The sequence below is a fragment of the Gracilinanus agilis genome, chromosome 4 (genome assembly GCF_016433145.1).
Source record: "Gracilinanus agilis isolate LMUSP501 chromosome 4, AgileGrace, whole genome shotgun sequence".
NCBI classification, from domain to species: domain Eukaryota; kingdom Metazoa; phylum Chordata; class Mammalia; order Didelphimorphia; family Didelphidae; genus Gracilinanus; species Gracilinanus agilis.
The window spans coordinates 242495990-242514472 of record NC_058133.1 but is presented as its reverse complement, the minus strand read 5'-3'; positions in this window follow the sequence as shown (position 1 = coordinate 242514472).

The window sequence follows — 18483 nt, the reverse complement described above, 5'->3', positions numbered from 1 at the left end:
GGTCATTCTAATAATATACATAGCCATTGGGCTATGCATACATTCCATGGCTCTATATCCTAGGTTCCCTACTTGGTGGAAAACACCAGTAGAAAGAAGGGTATGAGGAATAAGAGGGGAAAAAATGCTGACCCTTGTGAAGTTTAATCATTTTATTCTCAAAAATAATTGTTATATCTAATGCTTGGAGTGCCTTTAAAGTAAAATGGGATTGTTATGAGCCAGTTAAAAATAGTGGTAAATAAAAATCCAGCATATGGAGAAATGGAATGCAAAAAGGAGCTTGTTTATAGATATACTGATAGTGATTAACTTTAAGAAATGTGCTTTATAAATTTAACTGTACAAATATGTATTGACTGTGTGTTTTAAGTTATAAACTGGTCTTTTGCTTGGGACTCATTCTCCTTGTAGCTGCTGAAAGACAAGTGATATCTAATAAAACTATGAACTCTCCCCACAATAAATATATCTTGCATTATTCCTGGCTATTGGTATGAAGAATAGAATTACTAGGTAAAATTGCAGATTTAAGAAAGATAAAAGAGTTGCAAGTTATGCAAGAAATTAGGAAATATATAGCTGGCAAAGGCTTCCCTTAAGTTGTAGGAGGCTTTCAGAGGGAACTCAGGCAAGCAAAATCACAATATCTTAGCACAAATCAGTCCTGAAAGGAGTGTGGAATTAAAATATAAATTTTGATGTTTCCCTTGGTTGCAGAGGCTTACCCCAACAAGCAGGACCGTAGTTTAGAATAAAAAGACTCCTTTCTGGAGACATAATCCTTTGGCATTGCTCTAACGACTGATCCTAACAAGATAATGGCACCTCTTGGTGGTTAAGGTAGGTAGTCTCGGACTTAAATTATATACATTTGAGAATGGAGATCTTTATTTCTATCCTTTTACCTCATAAGCAATTTTCCCCTGGATACACCATATCCCTCAAAATCTTCTAAAAAGATTTTAAAGTTCTTTGACAGTGGTTCATTCTTACTCCTCACTACTTATTTGTAGAGCTAAAAGAAAGGTGTCATTATGTACCTTAAACATTTTTAAATTTACAACAAACCACATACCACCAGGGGTACCATTACCTGGAACTACACCAACTCCAAAAACATTTGGCCACAACTTTCTATCACAGAGTTACATATTTATAATTTTAAAAGGTCAAATGCCCTTATTTTACAAATGAGAAAAAAAGGCCTGGAGTTTCAGAGTGGCTTACTCAAAGTTACATAGCAAGTAGCAGATCTTGCATTTGAACTAAGATTACAATTCTATTTTTTAAAAGAATTTTAATAACCTTTTGCTCTAAAGTAGGATTCTTATTTTGTCTCTGATTATGCAGTTCATTATTGAGCTTTTTCCTCTCCTTGTTCATTCTCCTCAAAATCCATGACTATTACCTATCATCTTCCTGCCATGCCCCTTTTTATGCCTTCTTTCATGGTATAATTTAATCCCCAAAAATGATTCTCCTGTAGATGGATTGTGAGGTTTAGTCCACGATGTTTCAGGCCTATTGTCACTTATGCTTTCATTCTTGTCTTCTCCACATTTAGAAAGAAGTCTCTCACTGGTCTCTCTTTTGTCATTATTGTTCCTTGTTGCTGTATGTTGTATATTGTCTGAAGTGTTTGAAAATCTTCCCAAGTCTAGTTTTCTAAGAATATTTCAAAATCTTATCTTTATTAAATCTTGTGTCATTTATGGTTAGACTCAGATCTAAAGGGCAGGTCACCTTGGGCTCCATCTGAGGTATCTCTTTAGAAGACATAGCATCCCTCCTGCATTTTATGATGAATGCTTGTTATCTGAATCTCCATTTATTTATTTTTAAATTTATTTATTTATTTAGAATATTTTAGCATGGTTACATAATTCATGATTTTTCCCACCCCTCTTTCTTCCCTGCTCCCAAAGAATGACAATTCCACTGGGTTATGATACATGTATCATTGTTCAAAACCTATTTCCATATTACTCATATTTGCAATTGTTAAAGTTAAATTAAAAACTGGTTCATAGTTTCCATAGAGTTTATTAATATTTATTTGAAAAGGAAAAGGCAGATAGAGATTAAAGTCTAATTCTAATCTTGCCACGTGGTGCTCTACCTCATAGCTCCCAGCCAGCATCCTGCAATGCTGCCATCCATGGGAATAGAGAAAGAGCACCCCTTCATACCCCCTTTTTCATCCTTTCTTTTACTCCAGACCTTTAGTTCCAGGTTGTGTCCCTAGGACTCTTCACCTGTGACCTATGTTTGGAGCATTCACATGATATCCAGTCACATGACATAGTAGTCCAGGGGCACAGATAGCATGAATCCAGTATGTGGTACTGGGGGAGGGGAGTTCCCTTCACACAATCCCCATTGAATCATTCCACATATGTAGCTTATACTTCTAAAGCTTCTCTTACTAGAGATGTGTAAAACATTGCACTTTACAAAAAGGGGATTACAACAATTTGGGGATAAGAGGGAAAGAAAACAAAAAATAATTGATAGATGCATTGTTAGCCAATTGGGGACATGTGGGGGACCAAGGGGTTAAATCCCCCCAAACTCTCCCTCTCATTCTGTAAGTTCACAAAGAGGACACAGTTGAAGAGAAGAGAACAATGTAAACTTGATAATGATAGGAAGGCAGAGGCAATTCCCTCCCTGGCTCCAGAGGCCAGGCTCTAGTCAAAATTATTTTTGTTGACCATTTGATTCCCTTAATGAGCTACCTTGGTAGAGAGTAGATAAATATACACATGACTTTTGGCAGAAATAGAAGCAATAGAAGCCTGAAGCCTGTGATGAAATAAATCTAGATTGTTAGTAACCTGCTGGTGCTAAGTGTCATTCTTTCTAACCCTTTCATGTTATGTGGAACCCCATGCAAAATATTATAAATCCCAACATTTGGCAGCCCAGCATGGAGCATCTGGAGAATTTAAGGTCCAGTGCCCAAAAAGTCTTCTTAACTCCTCTGTGTTGCAGGTAACATAAGATTCCTCCAGTTAAGTGCACACACAAAAAGTATAGCAGTTGGAGGAAAAGCAAGTCAAGTTCTGTTTTTGCTGTGGGCTGGTGAAAAAGGTAACCAAGCCTGCATTCAGTGGGGTCTGTGACCCGAAGGGGAACAAAAAACAGATGGCTATAGATGTATGATTGGCACAGAGATAAAAGTCCAGCATGGCTGAAAAAAAGATCCAGTGAGAGGATGCTGTCTGGCTACGGTGAGAGATATCTTATTTTAAGAGAGACTGAAGAAGTCATTGGGGCTGGCAGGGATCCAATACTCCAGTGGATTCGAAGACTGCCCCCCTATCATCCAAGTGGAGGTCTTGGCCAAGAAGCTCTCTAGCCACCAGTGTGAGTATAAAATCACAATTCACAGTCAGGATATAGGAGAGGATTTTTTTCAAAATTAAAATTTATTACAGTCTTTAGAAATACACCCTACACTTTTGTTTCTTAATAAATCAAGCAACAAGGAGAACAAGCAGGCTAGAAATCAGGCAAATACAGAACAACATACTTCACTTCTCATAACAGCATTTAAAGAGACAGTATTCTGGAAGATACAAGGTGTGTTGAAAGCTATCCAACTGCTCCTGGATTCTGACAAGGGACTGCTTAGGTGATAAAGAAAAAAGCAGGAGACAAGACAATTCTCTGTCAGCTCATGGCTGCTTCTCCAAAGTGCCACTGAGTCATAAGTTTAATATATACAGAATTCAAACCCCATTTCACACAAAGGCACAAAGAAACTTTGAAGTTGCACAGAAAATACAAATTATGTCATGTCAAAAGAGCGTCAATGACTTCAAGGTAGAGATAGTCTGGAATAGAACAAGATCCAAGGCTGAATTCTAGTCACCTTATTATCAGTAAGCTAAGTCTAGGAATACTTTTCTGGGGCAGAAAGCCCTTGCTAGATTGAGGTTTTGTCTAATTTTAACCTTGACTGTCTAAAAGCAGCTTTGAGCCCAAGCAGCTGCATTTCTTATCAAAGGAGAAAATGTTAACCTCTTGACTACTGGTTTGCTAAGAACTTAAAGTTTTCCAATAAGACTATAATATTTCTCAATAAGAAAAGGTGTGGATCAGAAATGGAGTCAAAAGAGGAATCAAGATTTTTATCTTAGATAACCCATCCAGTCTGGCTCTGACTAGCACATGGCTCTGCTAGACTACATTGATCTTTTGATGGAGTCCAGATAAAAATATCTATATGAGACTCTTTCTCTTATTGGCCTCCCACTTATTCACCTTTTTCTTTTAAATTGAAGTGATTTATTATACAGCAAAAACTTATTAATGAGAGGAGTTGGAGAGTGGTTACAGTCATCAACTATAGCTGGATCTGATGGGGTTCACAGATTATGCTGTTTCTCTATGGTTCACAACAAAGGTGGATTTTTTCGGTGAAGTTTTCAGACTGAGACCACACAAGAATTTTTTTTAACATAATGTAAAGATTAGATACATTTAGTTAACAGGATCCTGAGTTTATGTTTAATGTTTGTCTTATGTGTATCCTCATTGTTAGGTCTTGTCTTTGTGTTTTCTTAATTGGGTCTTCACAAAATACTGACCTCTACACTTATAGAGGACAAAGGTAAAATATATGTTCCATAATTTTTCTTTTTCCTTGTCTCAGAAGGGCCCTCTGAGAGAAGAAAAAAGAAAAAAGTTCAGAATATACAAAGGGAGATTTTGTTCCAATAATTTGACCATTCACTAGGATTTAATCTTAAAGACATCGATATATGTAACTTTGGAAAATTGCTAATGAGTCTGCTAATGTACTACAATACAGTGTAATTTCATGGTGTTAATTGTGTATCAGTTAAATGCGAAATGTTAGCTAAATTTACTTCTGTACAAAACCTAGAGAATTGTTAAGACTGGTGATATATCATGATTTCACTGGTTGAGAATTGTTTGAATGTAATTAATAGCCAGCCTGTCACAGAGAAGGAATTTTTTATTTTACAGAGGCAAAAAACAGTACTGGCTACTTAGTAAACATAAGATCTAGAAGTACAAAATTCAGCCAGGGAAAGGTTGTAGTATATTGTGGAGAACTTTCTCTAAGATTTAAATTTTGGATTTTAAAATGAGATGTTATTTTAATACATGTACTGTTTAAAATAGCAACAAGTGATTACATGATGGCATTGGTATTTTAGGAGTCTAAATTTGGAGATCTGTAAATATGAATCAACACTGGTATTAAGAATTCGGTATATTGAAAAATGGAATTTTTAAACAATGTTGTACTTGATTAGGATATATAAATTGTTTTTTAAATCTGTGAAGGGATTAACATGTATTCAAAAATAAGGGATTAGCATGTATTCAAATATAATTTGTTAGAAAGTAATAATAGGTGAATACAAAATATGTATGAATTTGTACTGCAAAGAAAATTAATTTTTATGCAAATTGTGTATGTGTACAATGCAATTAACAAGGGAAATTTGACTAGTCCAGAAATTGAATGGGATTCAGTATTAGGTAATCAAAGTACAAATCACCTCTCCTCTATTTATAGTAAGAGTAAAAAAGGAGAGAAGCCAGATGAGGGGAGAGAAATAGTAAGTGGAAAAAGGTATAAAGAATGCTGATTCAGAATATGAGAGAAATATTTGATCAGATATGTAGAAATGTCTTAAGATATAAAGAGGCAAAAAGATGTTTTATTCTGCTTTGAGCAGAGGTTTGAAAGGAAAATTGGAATATAATGGAACATTGTTAAGGAACTTTAATCAAAGTTTGAAAATTTGAAAGTTATGGAGTTTTTAATGTCCATTGGGAGTGATTTATTATCAGGGTTTTTAAAACATGCACATTTTGTAAGTAACTTAAAGAGTTAAAAAGGAATGAAAGACATCACAGCCAAGCTTTGAGATAAAAACTGGCTTTGAAACTTTAACAAAAGTAGTTAACCCCTTCCTCTCATACAGAAAGGAGAACAAAAGTGTTTACAATTATTTTACATTGATATTTAGGGGCTAATACAGCAAAACAGTAAAAAAGAATGATTACAAAGTTGATAACTACTATATGATAAGATTTAAAGATGTTTATACCTTAACTATATACTTCAGAGATTTTGGAGAGATATTTAACAGACAAAAGTTACCAGCTACCTTACATGACCTTTAGAGATATAACTTAAAAACCCCAAGATGTTAGTTGGCAGCTTGAATAAATTTTGATCTAGTATTAAGGTATATACTGCAACCAAGGTTAAAGAGTTAAAAGGATTTTTAAGAAAAATGTAATTAGGATAGATCAAAACAATCCCTATGAAAATTCAGAGTTTCTTCAAGATTTTTCACAAAAGATCTTTTTAAAATAAAGTTTAAGCTGTTCAGAGTAAAAGAATATGCTTCCTTTATAGTTACAATAGTTAATATGTTGGAGTTAATTAAGCTAAATTAGTAATGCTATGATTTATGGATAATGATAACTGAATTAACTGCTTAGATGCTAATGTAAATATATCAGAAATGAAAGATTCATGGTTAAGATGTTTAGGATAAATTTTATGGGAGAATATCTAGGCTGTTTCCTTTAAATATTAACATGTCAGTTTTTCCTGTAATTGCTTCTGTGTGAATCATAATGCTTTTGAAGTAGTCTGAATAAGTGAAGGAGGTTATAGAGATCCTGCTCTATAACCAGAGACTAATCTGAGTGGCCTGGGTGGTCATCGGATGCAAAGAATGAAACAGATTGGAAGCACAGCTTGTTAGCTCATAGTACTTCAAGATATACTGAAGTAGCCACTTTATTATAAAGGAAATTAAAGTTCCCCTTCCCCCAAAAGACCAAGAAAATTTCCCACAGTTACAGAGAGCAAGATTTTTACTATAGTCAAAACAAAAGCCTTAGAAGCCTCCAGGCGTAGACAAAAAACCTATGCTAAACTATCAACTACATGTGTTATCTTTAAGTGGAGCCTGGGACATCTCCATTAGGTTGGAAAGCCCTGTCAGTTTCTTGGCCTTGATGGTGTAGGAAAATATAAGTAAGGTAATGGGGTCACCAGGGATATTACAATAAACTAAGTGTTTTGTGGGAACACACTCTAGGATTTATGAGAGACTGGACCAGGGTGAAAAGACCAGAGTTTTACTGGATCTCCACAGGAATGGCAGTTGATCTTAACTGTCATTCAGCTTCTACTAGACCAGAGTATAGTAACAGGCTAACAAGGTAAAAGGGACTTAACAGCTTTAATTATGTTAGATTAAAAGGTGGGAAAGGATTTCTATACTTAAAATCTAAGGGATAAAACCACAGGGCAATGAGAGGACTTATTCTACTCTTATCTAAGTGATCTAAACTAACAGGGCCCAAGGAGCTATAAATGGAGTCTCTGGGTTTCTGCCTCAAACCTGGAACCTGCCAGGCTTGAGTACAGCTGGGCTTTGTGGCTTTGGGATTCTCACTGTGATCCACTGATGATCTCTGGATGCCAGGAGTCAAGATGATCTCAGGTACCAAGTAGAGAGGATTCTGCTTGAAGCACTGTCCTCCAGTTTTCAAACTTCTCCTCCTCTCTTGACTCTGTAGATTTGTCCTTTTCTTAGATGCCACACCACACAGGATCCCAGGGGAAATCAGGAAGCAGGGTGTCCTTTGCTCTGAGATCTCCCAGGCTGGCAACAGTTTTGCCCACCACTAATGGAGTCCACACTCAGGGCACAGACAGACTTCCTCCTCCTTCATTCCAACCTGGAATTCCCAGCTCCAGCTCCTTCCTGCTAGGTACTTCCTAATTAATACTTAATCAATACCTAATCTAATCTTCCTCACAACAATGGTATTAAACAATTTTTTGAGCCTCATTATTTTACTTTAATTCTGGGCAAAATGCCCTACCAAGGGTGCAACCTTGGCCATACCAGCCATCTGTGTTCTCGGGCAAAGGGGAACAGATTTAGCCCCCCTCCTGCTGGAGTGCTGAGAGCCCAAAGCTTTTTCAATAAGACTATAATGCATTTTGAAGGAAGGTGAGAATTATGAAAGGAATCAAAAGAGGAATCTCAGATTTTTATCTTAGATATCCCACACCTGTCTCGTCCCGTATTTCACTAGGGAGGAAAGATCCATACACTGCTCTGCCGGTCTGTATTGATCTTTTGAGGGGGTCCAGATAAAAATATCTACTTGAGATTCTAATTTCTCTTAATAGCTCCCGACAGGAGGTTAGAGAATAAAGTAGAATTGAAGTAGGTAAAGCAGATTAATCCATTCCTGCATTATTTCGGAAACTGACCCAGCACCTCCAGGAGGTCAAGCAATTTATGCAAGTGGTAGGCCAGAGTCCAATTATCCTATGGCCAACAAAGGGAAATCTGGACAAACAAAAAGGTCAGGATGGAATGCAAGGTAAACACATAGCTAACTATGGTTGTATGATTAGGTACATGTGAAAAGTAAATATCCCCTGAGTGATCTGAGTGTTATCCACTTATCACTGACCACATACACCTGTGTTTGTGATGAGACCTTTTTTTTTTATAAATAAGAACCTGGATGTGAAAGGAAATAGCCTTGTATCTTGTAACCTATATAAACTGTCATGTAATGTCAGTCTGATACAGCTTCCATTAGGGAAGGTTGTCCCAGCTGGTAGATTTTTTTCTTCCTTTTTTAATCAGTAAATAATGGTTCCAATTATTGAATTTCTGAGTGTCTGGACTCGTGTTATGAAGCATCCCATTTCACTTTTATAAATTAAGGATTGTATTATAAAAAGTTAATTATACTAGTCCCTCAAAATAAATTGTTTGTTAACCTGTTAGACAAGAATTGATAGAAGACAAACCTGATGATTCACTACTGATGAATTGTTTTAGCAAAACTCAGAGGCTGCCACATTCTCTGCTTCCCCTGCTCCCCACCCCCCCCCTTCTTCTCAGGTAACACCGAGTTAAGAAAACAAACACTGGCTGACAGAACAGAAACAGGTTTTCTGACCACAAATCAATTTCATTGTTTTCTGGAAAAGGGGATTCCATTATTCACCTTTATGTGTGGGAATCCATATATATTTTTGAAAACAGAAATTCCTAGAAAAAAAAATTTTAAGAACATATTTGTCTTGTCAACCCTTCCCCATCCTGCTCCAGGGAAGAGGCAAGCTATGACCCTCTGAGTATTCTCAGAGAGCACTTAAAACACGGTAACAAGTAGGATTATACTAACTTTAAATGGAATTTAAAATAGAATAGGAAAGTTTTTTTTACTACCATATATACCATATATAAAGCTTTTATGCAGCAAAGTTTTATAAGATTAGCTTACATTCATATGAGGTTAAATATTTTAGAAGTTGTTAGGTTATGTGAACATACAAGCAGCTTGTTTTCAAATTATGAAAAGGACTAGAATTGGAATATTATTGATAATGTGTAGAATTTTTTTTGTCCTTTAAGGAAAAAAAAGGAATCACACCTGATATGCATTGATTTTTTTTTTTTAAACCCTTACATTCCGTCTTGGAGTCAATACTGTGTATTGGTTCCAAGGCAGAAGAGTGGTAAGGGTAGGCAATGGGGGTCAAGTGACTTGCCCAGGGTCACACAGCTAGGAAGTGTCTGAGGTCAGATTTGAACCTAGGACCTCCCGTCTCTAGGCCTGGCTCTCAATCCACTGAGCTACCCAGCTGCCCCCTATGCATTGCTTTTATTGGTATTTGATGCTGTCAACATGGAATCTAGAAACCCCAAATTTGTAGCCTAGTAAGATCCAAGGAACCCCAAATTTTAGGATTAATTTGTGAGGTGGAGACCCCAAAGTTTGTACTTGTTCCCTATTCCCATGATAATCCACCCTGAAGGGAATCTCAGATTAGTAGTTTCAGACCAAAATAATAGACCTAAAATAAATGATAATCCCAGTTGATTGGGACTAAACAAATGCCTAGTACTCTTTTTGTTTTAGGTAATCTTCCCATTGTATCACAGACCCTTTCCCAAGAAAGCCCATACCTGGGCAGAGACCACCCTTTTAGTATCCATTACACCCTAGCCTCTCCTTTCCCAAGCTTGATTGTATTCTGTCAGTATAGTTTGAATACTCCCATTTCCTTGTAAACGTGGTAATGTCAATCAGTCATATTTCCCTGTACCATTTTTTCCCAAAAGGTATATAAGTTCCCCAAATTCTTTTGTTCCTTGGAGTCATCATCTAGCACGGTGTTACTCCCAGTGATAATGTCCCCAGGGTGTAGACCTTGTGAAAGTTTTGGTGTTGGACTCTGAGTAAAGGGCCAAATATTGGACTTATCCCTTTACTGATTAAAGACTTGGTTTTTCTGACTACTTTGGTAGTTCTGTGTTATTTCCAAGTTAATGCTTAGCCTATACGTGTGTTTAAACAATCAGTCTGTATATTTCAAAGAAGATCTTTAACCTTGCATTTCTTCTCCATTTAAAAAAAAGTGTGTGTGGGAGTAGATTCATAGGCTATTTTAGCAATAACTTTAGATCACTAAGATTCTGATTGGTCTACAATTAAAATGTCACAAGTATAGGTTAGCTACTTACAAAAAAATATATCTAATCTAAATTTTAGGTCAAAGGTTAGGACCTCAGGAATTTTTATATTTCCTGATGTAGAAGAATTTAACCTTTCCTCAGTCTAGGCACTTGTTCAAGGTTCACACCCAAGATCTCCAAAGGTTACAGGTTACATATAGACAGTTAGCTGAATCACAGCTGCTAAACTCCTTCCAGCCTTGACAATTCCTTCCAACTCCTTCTCTAGCTCCTGCTGCATTCTATACAGAATGTCCATGTCTACCAACCAAGATCTTGTCTCTAGCTGCCTGTGCATTTTTACATATCTATTTTACCTATCTTTATATTCTATCTTATAAATTTGCCTATAACAGACCCTAAGCAAGTTACTTAATCCTAATTGCCTAGCCCTTCCTGGTTTTCTCCTTTGGAACCAATAGTTAATATGGATTCCAAGACAGAAGGTAAGAGTTTACATTTCATTTTATCTAAAATTTTTTCCCATGGTTACATGATTCTTATTGTCTCCCTCTTCCTTCCTCCCCTCTCCTGAAGTTGACAAGCAATTTCATTGGGTTATACATATATTATCATTCAAATCCTATTTCCATATTATTCATTTTTGTAATAGAATAATTTTTAAAACCAAAATCACAATCTTATACCCATATAAACAAGTGATAAATCATGTTTTCCAGAAAGTAAGGGTTTAAAAAAAGAAAATTTATGATTCCCCAAAGATTTTGCTTTAAAATCTCATTAAACATACCTTAGAGCTGCATACTCATTACTCTCATATCACAATAAGTCAATTAACTATAAAAGTTCATCAGGCCTCACACACACACACACACACACACACACACACACACATTTCACCCCTTCTCAAATTTACTTATTGAATTTAAATTCTGGTTTAAAAAACAACCAAATAAAGTAATTACATTATACCCATGAGCACACACACCAGAAAAATATTTACTGCAAATCTCTAGATTAACAGACATCCATCTTCTAAAGTATTAGCCCCTTAAGCAAAATTAAATCCCGAAGACTGGAGTATGTTAAAGCTGAGTTGGTTCAAGATGTGTTGAGGTGGAATCTAGAAGCCCCCAAACTTGTAGCCTAGAAAGGTATGATGAACCCCAGTTTACTTAGCTCAAAGGTGAAAGTCCTGGTTTGACCTTGTTGCATGATGGTTCTTCGTGGAGGGGGAATCCAACTTCTCTAGTCTCAGACTAACAATAGGCCTTAAAGGAGTTTCAGAGGGGAATGACTAATCCCATCAGATGTTAAGTATCTCTTTTGTCCCAATGGTTTCTTCCCCTTAGGCCAAAGTCCTTTACCAAGGTGGCATTGTCTAGGAACTTCACAACATTCTGGAAGTTCTTTGACAAGGCTGATAAGATGCTATGACCTTGCTCAAGCAGATAGTTCCAAGAAAAATGGCAAGTTTAGCAATAAGAAGAATTTATAAGATTGCTCTCTCCCTTTCTTCTCCTTTTCCATAAAGCAAGAAATTATCATCCTCTCTTTAAATATACTAATTTAAAAGCTTCATAAGTTTTAATATTATGACAATGGTCCCTAATAACTTAATAATTTCACAGTATCCAAATTAAAAGGAGTTAAATGACACAATTTTATCATCTTAACATTGTTACATATGTTAGTTTCCCAGAATTTACAAGTTCAAGAAAATTTAGAAGCATGTAATAATATTCTCAGAATCTTGAATTAAAAACATTGAACAAAATTTATAGCTAGTCAGATGACATCAAATCAGTCAAATACATTTCCAAATTATCTATTTAAAATACAAGCAGCAATCATTTTCCCCCTTCACTTTGAAACTTCACTAAAATTACATTCAAACAAGCTTCTTTCTTTGCAATAAGTATAGTCAGACTTGTTTAAGGAAAATTACTTTGGATGATGAACTGGAGTGGAGTGAGGCTTGAGAATGAGATACATTTCCTCCTGTTTTAGATTCATTCTTCCTAGTTTTTAGCATGCCTATATTCCTTCTGATTACACCTCAAACATCACTAGATTCTCTGAGAATCACTCACCCTCCTTTATGATCAGGACCTGTGAAAGGAAACTCTTGGTTCTCTTTGTCTATCCTGAGTTTGCACTTGTGAAAAGGGAATCCTTTATTTTCTTGTCTAGTTGGAATCAAAACTTCGGGTTAACAATAACTGAAATACCCCTACTTAATACCTCACTAGACTGTGAGGACAGGATCATTTCTCCTTTGTCTACTTTTGAATTAATCCACAAAGCAAATACACTCATACTTAACCTTAAAATAAGGGGAAATCTTACTACAGGAGTTTACACCTCCAAAAGGAAGATACCCCTACTTAATCTTAAGTAGGGGGAAGTCTGCAACCCAAATATTATAACTCAGAAACGTATTATTCCAAACTGGGTGACAACTCAGAAACATGTGAATCCTAGGAGAGTTAATATCTTTAGAGGTGACAAATCAATCCCACAGACACTGTCCCTGGGCAGGGCTAGACAATTTGGAAACTGTGATTGGCCCCTGTGAAGAAGGGCAGGAAAAGGAAACCACCATAAAAGCTATAAAATCCTTGAGTTGAGTCTTGTGGAGAGTGTCTCCTGGAGATAGTCTTCAAGGGAACTTTACTGGAGACTGCAGCTTGGATCGTGGCTTCAACCTAGATTCTGACTCCTGGACTACTTTGTTGGGTGAGTGAAAAGGCCTGACTCCTTTCTTAGTTTTCCTAAGAGACTAGCTTCCATCTTGGAGGAGGCCTCATAGTTACTCACTACCAGCCCTCCTGGCTGAAGACTAGTATAGGTATTTTCTCTAACCTCTCTCACATTTCTCTACTTTATTGTTTCCCCTCTAATTTGGTAAATAAATTTCTGACTTGAGATATAATAACTTTGGCGACCACACTATTTCATATAATTTAAGTTCAACCACTAAATTTAACCTTTACATTTCCAATATGTCATAAACAAAGTGTGGCATACTAGGTATATTCTAATCTTGAAAGTATTATTGATGTATGGTTATTGTAACCTATATGCTCAAGTATCAGATTCATGGTCATATTTCCTGATCATTGTATTGGTACTGTTAATCCTGACCACTCTCCAAACCAAATGGTCAGGAGAATTCCTGGGCAGGGCCATAGGGTCCTAGCCCCCACCTTATCAGACCACATTCCTTTCCAGGTTACATGTTTTGACCAACCTCCTCCTCTTTGATCATGTGGTTGTCAATTGAGCCAATGTTAAATCCTATACCATGTCCCATGTACCTCCCATTTCACATTCTTGGATTCTCTAAAGTTTGGGGACACGTGCAGCTCTCTCTCTCTCTCTCTCTCTCTCTCTCTCTCTCTCTCTCTCTCTCTCTCTCTCTCCCTCTCCTTTCTCTCTCTGTCTCTCTCTCTCTTTGCCACCACTAGAGGAGCAAGTATGCTGGAGCCCATGTGTTCAACTCTGTCTCTGAGTCTTTCTTCCTTTGTTATGTTCCCTCTCTCTTTCTTTTCCCTTCACCCATTTCCATCAGTTTCCAACTCTCCGTCTCAGGTGTCCATCCACGAATACAATAAGTTATGGCTGTAGGCAGCCACAATATATTATAGATCACAACACAAAGTATATCTGTGCTTCTACCCCAGATACCAAGGCACCTCACCCAGGAATGTCACCTAATCCTCCTTGTTTGTTCCCCTCCCTGCCTTCCTTTCAGGTCATATAACCTCTGTTCCTTTAAGGCAGGGGTTAGCAACCTTTTTGGCTCTGAGAGCCATAAATGCCACATTTTTTAAAATGTAATTTCGTGAGAGCCATACAGTGCTCACAGTGCACACTCCTGTAACAGCGCCTGAAAAAAAAAATTGACTTTATGGCTCCTGCAGAAAGAGCCATATCTGGCCCTCAAAAGAGCCAGATATGGCTTGAGAGCCATATGTTACTGACCCCTGCTTTAAGGTATAAAAATCCTGGACCCCTTCTCCTCAACTGAGGCAAACTTCACCTGTACCTGTCTCCCTGCCATTCATTCAATAACTTCCTCTATTTTTAAAGATTAATTCTTTAAATGGGTGCCCTTCCAAACCAGATAATAACAAGCTCTCCCACAACATGACTACAATACAAGGAACACTATGTGAAGGATATTTTTAAACAACTGAAAGGAACCAGCAGATAGAAAAAGGTTGAAAAATAGTGAGAGAATGATTTATATGGAAATCTGTTGGAGAAGATGGGAGGTGACAGGATCAAGAGCATATAGAGAGATGTTTGCCTTGGTAAGAAACAAAACACTTTCTTCATAGTTTCACCTTATGGTGAAACCTCTTCAGTACTCCTGTAGTCTTCCTTAAGACAAGACCCCAGCTATCCTGTCTCTCTGCATCTATTTTCATCTCAGATAATTCTTCAGCTTGCCTAATTCTGCCATTTACTGCTTCTTGACTTGCCTTTCTGCATTCTGACCAGATTCCCAGATTTCCTCCTCCTGCTTTTGCCTTTTGCCTTCTTTGTATCAGGCCTGTTGGAGTCTCACAGGACACAACAGTACCAGTCTGCTACATGGACCTGGAGGGAAAATCTTGAACAGTCTAATTACATGGTCCCCCAATGAACCTCTCTCCAACCACTTATATACTGGCTGAACTTACTCTTCAATTGGTTAACATGCCAACATACATAACATATCTAACATCCCTAACTGCCTATTCCTTTATTTATTTGTGTCATGGACCTTTTTGCCTGTTTTAGCTAATACTATTGTGGGTTTTTTTGCCTAAATTCACAATTAAAGAAAATGCCAGACTTCAAATGCCAAGTTCAAAATTAATGAAAATAAAGATGTATTTTTCGCCCTTCCAAGTCCATGGATGCCATAGGGTGGGGTTGATCCTAGGTTAAGAATCTCTGTATTAAAATCTTTTCCTTTCTAATTCCCTCCATCTTCTAGTACTTGATGAAACCTGGCTCTCTCATGATAATATTGCATTCCTCCTCCATTTTTTCCAGTACTGGTTACCCTTTCACTCAGAATACTCCTTGTTTTTTATCGCCACTTCCAGATTTTTCCTCTACCCCTATTACTAAAGTAACATCCCCTCCTCTAAAGCTCATACTATGCAAATTTAACCAGATCTAGGTGTCTTTTGTCTATCAACCTGTGAAGATGGGATTAATCCTACCCTGCCCATTTCTAGATTTAATCATCAAAAGTGTTAACATCACCACTTAATATTCAAGTGGGGGAGGTCTGTAACCCCTGAGTGAAAGAGTGGGTGACAAATCAGAATTGACTGACTGCCCTCTGGGCAGTCCTAAACAATGCCTTTGTTGTAATTGGTACACGTGAAATTGGAGGAAGGCACAGGAAGTGACAAAAGAAATGGTCTTGATAAATTGCAAGGACTTCTGGGGAGCTTTTGTTTTTTGGCCTTGAACTGGACTTGGAGGAGCTTCTGGCCTTGAACAGGACCTGGAGGATCTTGGACTACTTCTTGCTTCTTCGGAGTTCTGAGTTCAAGTCAGAGGCTGATGAATAATCTGCTTACTGGACCTGAGACCTTGGACTTGGTGATACTGTTCTTAAATCTCTCCCTTTGAAATACCACATGGTGAGTGAAAAAAGGCTGACTCCCTTCCTTAGCTTCCCTGGAGGTACTAGCCTCCGGAGGGGTCTGTGATTGGGAGGAGACCTCGTGGATAAAATCCTTGTTAATTGACTTTTAGGCTTTCAGGCTGGGGCCTCTGGAGCCCTGTCATGGTAAAGCCAGGGCTTAAACACATAATCTAGTTCATTAAGCTAGATCTCTTACTCTGCCCTTTTCTCATTTCTCTATTTTTACTCTCTCCTACATTTTGTAAATAAATTGCTAAAAAAACATTTGTTATTGATATTTGTTCAATTCCTGGCAACCACTCTTTTTTAATATTCAGTCCAACCATAATTTTCCCCCCTTCACAAACCTCCAGACCACTCTTCTTTCTTCAAATGAGTTCAATGAAAGCCCATTATCTCAACTCCTGTTCTTATTCCAGGGAACTTCAAAATATTGATGCTCCCTCAAATACTCAAAACTTCTTAGTTCCTATAACTTATGCCACCCAATCTACACACAAAAAGTCATATCTATGATCTTGCTATCACCCACAATAATATTCTATATTTATGGACTTTAAAATCCCTTTATGATGGGAATTTTAATTTAATATGAATAATAATTCCATCTAACTTTATGCCTAATGGCCCCACCCCCATTCTTCATCCAAGTTGTGACCTCCATTCTCCTTAATCCTCTGATCTTTCCCAGGCACTGGGTTATATGTTCCTTCCTTTCCATAGTGAACCAATTCAACTCTACATTATCCTTTACCTTGAAATCCCATTTCCATTAATCCTAAACCATGCCAAATCCCAAACCTGTATTAATTGCTCTTTCTAATTTAGAAGTAGGAGAAACTTTTTAAACATATTGATTTTAGTCACTACAAATATGTTTGGCCCTCACTTCATCAATGGAATCCTTTTATGCCTCTCTAATCAATTTGATATCCTCTTACTACAGCAGTTATTCCAAACATTTTCATCATTCTCAAGGCTCCCATGGTACCCTTTCCCCCACCTTCTCAGTTGAGGATTGTAAAATTAAAATTAATATCCAATAACTCCAAGTATTATATTTTATAAGATTTATTAATAATCACTTGAAGTAAAAGAAATGAAAGGACAAAAGTAAAAGCCTGAGTAAAGGCAGCTTGCCCAGCCAAATTAGCAGGAAAAAAGATTGCAGATGGAACTACATAAAACTTATATCTTCCCTACATTAGTACGAAATGTGAGAAGGAACATGGGAAGCTAGGATTTAGAGTTCTGGGGAGCAAATCCTAATTACACAATACCCCTTGTGGTTCCATTGAAAAATGAACATGTAGAAATCTCCCAGATTTACATGCCTAGTTTCCCCAATGAATCAGTACATATACCCAACTTATATCTCTAAAGATCTTTAACTAGAAGTACATACAATATTGCACTTTCTAAAGGAAAGTTACAATAATTTAGAGATGAGAGAAATAAAAGAAAAATAAAACAAAACCAATGATTTCTAGGCACATTGATAAAAAGTCAATTAGGGGGCTATTCCCTTTGGCATAAGAGTATGCATTCAAAATAAATGTGTACAACCCCCCACAATTCAATTCACTACATCCCAAAGTTCATTCTGGATGTTTTGGCACAGTGTGTGGTTTCTGCAGGCATCTCCATGGCACCTTCTCCAAATAGTTCACTTTCTTGATTTGGGGAGGTAGCAAGTTTCTTTGTCTAAAATTACTCTCAAAAAAGAAAAATCTTTATAAATGTAGAATTCCATGACAATAATACAATCCCCCTGAGGAGGGTGTTGACCAAAACACAGGATACATGGCTGAGTTATGAGGTATATGAATCAATTGTGAAAAAAAAAATCCAAAGACCCAAAGAAAAAAGAAAATTCTAAGTGAAATATAAAATATCAAAGTCTCATGTGTAAAAATTCTAAGTAAAGAAAAATAAGTCTATAAACAGGTCCTTGAATCAGGGCCTAATTAAAATGATTTATGTCTCACAAACCTGTAGTAGCAATTATAACAATGTAGTACTTACCCAGGACTACAGAAAATTGCCACACTTATGAAAGACAGAAGAGGGACTAGATGTTTGCAGCAGAAAGGGAAATATCATTCCCTGGTCTGATTTTACTTATGCTCTCAGGGATAGGGAAGCCAAAATGGCAGCCAAACTGAGGTACTTGGTAGAAGTGTGGATCTGATATCCTGCATCTGACTTTGCAAACAGCTGCTTCTTCAAACCCCAAAATAAGTTAGAGTTCCCTGTCTTGGCACAGAATCTTATCAATCCCACCGGGATTGGTCATTCTTCTTG